Genomic DNA, 6,322 nt, shown 5'->3' on the forward strand with positions numbered 1-6,322 from the left:
TATATTCATATATTTTTGGGTAGTTTGAAATTTGAGTATTTGTACATGTATAGTGTTTAGATAGTGTATAGATAAAGGATTTCTTCCCTATTTAGTTTGTTTGTTTGTCAGGGTCTTTTTCTCTTCAAATTTATAGATTAACAATTTCAATAAAATAAAATGTAATTTAATTTAATGTGATTTAAGTTTACGCTAGAAGGTTATTAAATTGAATTAAATTAAATTACCTTCTAGTTTAAACTTAATCTTGAAAGGAATGAAGACAATGTGTGGCGGAATCCTAAACCGCTCCATACAGGATACCAAGTGCACTAGATATGGCGTGAAAGCCATTATTTGACGCACTTTGTTGTGTACCTATTTAGCAAACAGACGGACATTTGTAATTCAGCCCGCTCCGAAGAACTTCGAGCTAATTTTATAACTTTTACTTATTATAAACTATAGAGATGGCTAAACGCACACCGCCAGCTTTTTATAAAACAAAGTTTAATATGAGCGTTTAGTGTTAACATAGTCTTTACGTTTATGCTAGCAGTTAGCATCTTTAGCTCATAGCCTTGGATCTGAACGGATTGAGAAAGAATTTAAAATGGCGACAAAGATCCGTGTAAGGAGAAACACCAGGGGGCATTTATGAGAGAGAGAGAGTCTCAGAAACACACTTTTCAGAGGAGCTAGAAATCAAACTGTAGTTTTTGAAGTTTTTTTAGAACATTTACAAAATATAATTATGTGCATGTAAGTTTGCGTTTACCAGGATGGCCGAGTGGTTAAGGCGTTGGACTTAAGATCCAATGGACATATGTCCGCGTGGGTTCGAACCCCACTCCTGGTAAAATTAAATTTTACAACATTTTCACGTCTTTGTTTTATTAGTATTTTATTTTGCTGTTGTTAAATGCTACAATGAGGCGAACAGAAAGACTTTCAAAGTATTCGTATTGTAATAATAATAATTATTATTTTTTAATACCTCATATTTGCTCACAGATTTCGTTTACGTCCACATACCGTCCCCTGTCGGTCATGCCCAGCTATGACAGCCTAAATCCCACTTTCAGAAACATGAAAAGAATTGTGATTGTATTTCTTATTTTAGGTGGGGTACGTAGGTTTCCTGATAACACTGCACTTTAGGACTAAAGAGCGAGTTTAAAGATGCTCTTAAGCAACGAACAGTGTGTCTGTATGTGGTTTTCCTGAACACACTTGTAAGAAGGAGTCTTAAGAGCAACTTTGCAAGGGATGCAACGTGCATCCCTTGCGCGTGACAACACGTGATAATTTCTCCTGGAGACACCATCTTTCATGTAAGCAAGGTTAATCTGTCTTAAATATGATTAATTTGTGTGCTGGTTGATTCAATTGATCAAGTAGTGAAAAAGGTATCACTGTCTCCTTGGAATTTCGTCTTCGACTGTGGCTTAGAACTTGACTTGGGCATTTCTTTAGAAAGGAAATATCTCTGATCCGGGAGTAGGAGACTTTTTTCACAGCAGTCAGACGAACCCAGTACGCCTTTTTATCTCTGTCAGTGAATCCCTTTGTTTCACTCCAGCTTCAAGCCCACAGCAACGATGCTATGTGAGAGCAACTCTCTCCAAGGCCTGCCACACAGTCGCAGTGTGCAGCCCCGATCCTGACATTTTCTTCACTGACAATCCATTAATCATCAGTCCATTAATCAAGTTAAATGAGGTCACATGGCGTTCATTTTTAACCAAAAACCAATGAAATATAAAGTGCTTAAAATATGTTGATATTGTATTGTCATTAATCATTACATATATAATGTTGTAATTATGAACTGAAACTATTTTACATTTTTGGACAAAAACATTTTTATTCCAAGGTTGTTTGTTTAATTAAATCAGGGGTTTTCAAAGTGTGGGAGAGTCAGCCCCCCCAGAGAGCAAATAAACAACAGCGCCCCCCCTTACAATTTTTGTTGTTGCTATACTTAATGTTCCATTCGTATTTAAAAAAATGGTTGTTGTACACATTTTTATTTTTTTCTTTTACACATTTTAAACATTTGTGCTTTTTAAAAACATCTTTTTTACACATTTGAAACATGAGCTTTTTTAAAACCTCTTTTTTTTTTACACATTTTAAACATCTGTGCTTTTTTAAAACATCTTTTTTCACACATTTTAAACATCTGTGCTTTTTTAAAACATCTTTTTTATGCATTTTAAACATCTGTGCTTTTTGAAAACATCTTTTTTTTTTTTACACATTTTAAACATCTGTGCTTTAAAAAAAAAAAAAAACATCTTGTTTTACACATTTTAAACATCTCATAGCATCGTTAGCTATCACCTCTTGGCAGACAACACACTGTGGCAGTGGAGCATCTTCAGATCCAGTCCATGAAAATCCAAACTTTAAATAATCGTGGTCATACTTCCTTCTTTTTTTGCTTGGCCCAGACTCTGTCTCCTCACTCACTGTAGCTTTAGGTACTAAAAATCGATCCATTTTGTCTCTGGCAAAGGCTAGCTGAAGTTCGCTAAATGTCCGCAATAGTAACTTCATCTCATCTCATTATCTCTAGCCGCTTTATCCTGTTCTACAGGGTCGCAGGCAAGCTGGAGCCTATCCCAGCTGACTACAGGCGAAAGGCGGGGTACACCCTGGACAAGTCGCCAGGTCATCACAGGGCTGACACATAGACACAGACAACCATTCACACCTACGGTCAATTTAGAGTCACCAGTTAACCTAACCTGCATGTCTTTGGACTGTGGGGGAAACCGGAGCACCCAGGGGAAACCCACACGGACACGGGGAGAACATGCAAACTCTGCACAGAAAGGCCCTCGCCAGCCACGGGGCTCGAACCCAGACCTTCTTGCTGTAAGGCGACAGCATTAACCACTACACCACCATGCCGCCCGCAATAGTAACTTATTCTGGTTTATTTTTCCTCACGTTGCGCCCCCCCAAGAACTCCAGTGCCCCCTAGGGGAGGTGCGCCCCACACTTTGAAAAGCCATGAATTAAATGACCAAACGTTCACACAAACGAATAAGCAAATAATAAGCTCAATAATTCAAGTAAATTATTTCCCTGTGCCCGAACATTTCACTGTTATCCAATCATGCATATATGAACACAAGTGTTTTACTGGGAAATACACCATAGGTGCTACATCCAGGACACGGAGAACCAAAACCGTGACACAAATCTCTATATGTCACTCATGATGAAATCCATGAATTGTTTTAATAAATGTGGGTAGTTTTTGTTTGTGAATGTGTCTACATAATAAAAAGAAAATCACACGTTGGATTGAAGATATGAAGTATCTCTTCTCGTGCTGAAAAAACTCGGAGTTTTCATACGAAATACATCACGGATCTGAGTGACATATTTCCCAATATTTCACTCCAATGACATCACTCCCAGTGTTTTCCTGCTGACTAGACACGTGCTGTCACAATAGTGAACCGGTTCAAAATTAAAATTCTTTTGATTAACTTGCTTTTTTTTCTTCATGTGTCCATATAATATAAAAAAAATCACACGGTGGCACAAAGATATGAAGTTTATCTTCTCGTGTTGAAAAATATTTTTACCACTCGAAGATAAACATCATATCTTCACATATCCTGTATATTTACAATGTTAGAGGTGCAGCAATTTGTCTCATTTATGACACTAAATGAGATAACCACTTGCCTAATGGAGTTAAATATTATTAAAATGTGACGATATCATTGTGACATTACGATATCCGTCTGGAATTCCATAACACATTGAAATATCTTCATCATGTTTTGCGTATATTTATTTAATAATTAACTAGATGGACTTGCAATGTACAAGAAAAATAATTTAACACCAGCAGCAGGTTCAGCACCAGTCTCCACCCACTGATTGTAAGAGTCCCTCGGAGTCGCATACGCATTCTGTTTTCGGATTTAAGAAGACGCTCTTTGTTGTGAAAGCGTGATCCAGGTCCACTGTAAGTTAAGACTGAACTAAAGTACTAACTTTGGCTACAACGTTGTTCAGGAAAATCACGTTAGCTTAACGATGGATCTTAAGAGGCAGTTAAAGATGTTCTTAGCCTTAAGAGGCTTTCAGGAAACCCACCCCTGATTGTCTGCACTTGCAGATTCTTTCTGCACTAATACACACAGTTGTTCATTACATCTATCATGAGCACATGTCTTGTATATAATCAAATTTCCTGTGTGATGTGTGATTCTAGGAGGTTTATGATAAAATTACAAGAGGAATACCACAAGCGCTTACATTAAAGAGTTGCCAGTGATATGGATGCAGGAGGTCAGGTAAGTGTTAGACGGAGATGAGAACCTGGCTACGTGTTTGGATGTGATGTTGCTGAAGGAAAGAAGAGTGCACAAAGGATAGAGAAGATGACGGTGTCTTAAATGTTTGCCTTTATTGTCAACCATCAACATCATACTGTTTAAAATTCAGAACAAGACAACACATCATATATACACACACTGTCATCCATGGAGCCTGTATATTTTTTCTTTTCTTTCTTTCTTGGACTGCACTTTCCTATTTGGGTTTCCTTGGAACTACAACGCCTTGTATAGAGATCTTGCATGTGACGTCACAGCCGATCCAGATTGTGACAGACGCCATCTTGTAGGTCAAACGCCATATTCCGCCTTCTAGTCCGGGAGCCATGGGGTCGGACCCGGAATTTTTGGTTAAAGTTTTTTTTTTTGCTTTATCTTATAGATTTGAGGTAGCTCTTCAAGATTTAAGAGGGTGCCCGGTGATATCCCTTGGGCAATTTAATATATTAACCCTTTAATGCCCTATATACCCAAATAATGGAAGAAAATACAAAAAAAATAATATCAGTGTAAATACTGATATCAAATGCACCAAGTTGGCTGTATCTGATAGGTATTCACATTTTTCTCTATATTTGTCATTCAAATACATCAAATGTGGATTAATTAACCCTTTCATAACTTTTCCAAATTAGCGATTTTTATACAAGTATTACATAAACTCTATAGTTAATACAAAATAATGATCAATATCTATGTACGAACTATACAGCATGCAAAAGAACTATATACAGCATGCACACACACACACACACACACACACACACTAATGACCAATAACTATGTAAAAGAACTATATACAGCATGCATACACTCACACCAATGATCCACTATGTAAACGAACTATATACAGCATGTATACACTCACACCAGTGATCCACTATGTAAAAGAACTACAGCATGCAATAGAACTATATACAGCATGCATACACTCACACCAGTGATCCACTATGTAAAAGAACTACTGTATATACAGCATGAAATAGAAATATATACAGCATGCATATACATTCACACCAGTGATCCACTATGTAAAAGAACTATATACAGCATGCAATAGAACTATATACAGCATGCATATACACTCACACCAGTGATCCACTATGTAAAACTACAGTATGCAATATATCAAGCATGCAAAATGGCATATACAGCATGCGCACACACACACAAGAATAGCAAAAGATACTGATTTTCAATTAACCAAATTGGCTGTACAGTATTCACGCTTTACTGTCATTCAAATTAGTCAAACGTGTAATTGACCCTTTCATAAATTTGCAAAATTAACAATTTTGATACAAGAACTACAGTACATAAAGCATGTACGTGCATGCATGCATGCACACGCACACACATACACACACACTAATGAGCAATAATTATGTAAAATAATTACATACAGTATGCAAACACGGGCGGCACGGTGGTGTAGTGGTTAGCGCTGTCGCCTCACAGCAAGAAGGTCCTGGGTTCGAGCCCCGGGGCCGGCGAGGGCCTTTCTGTGCGGAGTTTGCATGTTCTCCCCGTGTCCGCGTGGGTTTCCTCCGGGTGCTCCGGTTTCCCCCACAGTCCAAAGACATGCAGGTTAGGTTAACCGGTGACTCTAAATTGACCGTAGGTGTGAATGTGAGTGTGAATGGTTGTCTGTGTCTATGTGTCAGCCCTGTGATGACCTGGCGACTTGTCCAGGGTGTACCCCGCCTTTCGCCCGTAGTCAGCTGGGATAGGCTCCAGCTTGCCTGCGACCCTGTAGAAGGATAAAGCGGCTAGAGATAATGAGATGAGATGAGTATGCAAACACACACACAAAACACAAAAACTATTTAAGGAAAGAACTAAGAGTTCAGATGAAAAAAAAAACCCTCTAAACCCTTTGCCATTGCTTAGTGTCTGTAAAAATATGCTTATGTACTGGATGCCAGCTAGTACAGAGGAGAATGTTAAGTAAACCTTACTCCCCAACGTTTTAAAAG

At 38.1% G+C, this 6,322-nt stretch overlaps 1 non-coding gene across 1 annotated transcript; it reads left to right on the forward strand.

Moving 5' to 3' along the window:
- The first annotated feature begins 755 nt into the window (after positions 1 to 755).
- trnal-uaa (transfer RNA leucine (anticodon UAA)) lies at positions 756 to 838 on the forward strand. Its single transcript has one exon. It is a non-coding gene; the product is annotated as a tRNA-Leu (tRNA).
- Positions 839 to 6,322: the final 5,484 nt, after the last annotated feature.

Source organism: Neoarius graeffei, chromosome 13 (genome assembly GCF_027579695.1).
Source record: "Neoarius graeffei isolate fNeoGra1 chromosome 13, fNeoGra1.pri, whole genome shotgun sequence".
In the NCBI taxonomy this organism is placed as follows: Eukaryota; Metazoa; Chordata; class Actinopteri; order Siluriformes; family Ariidae; genus Neoarius; species Neoarius graeffei.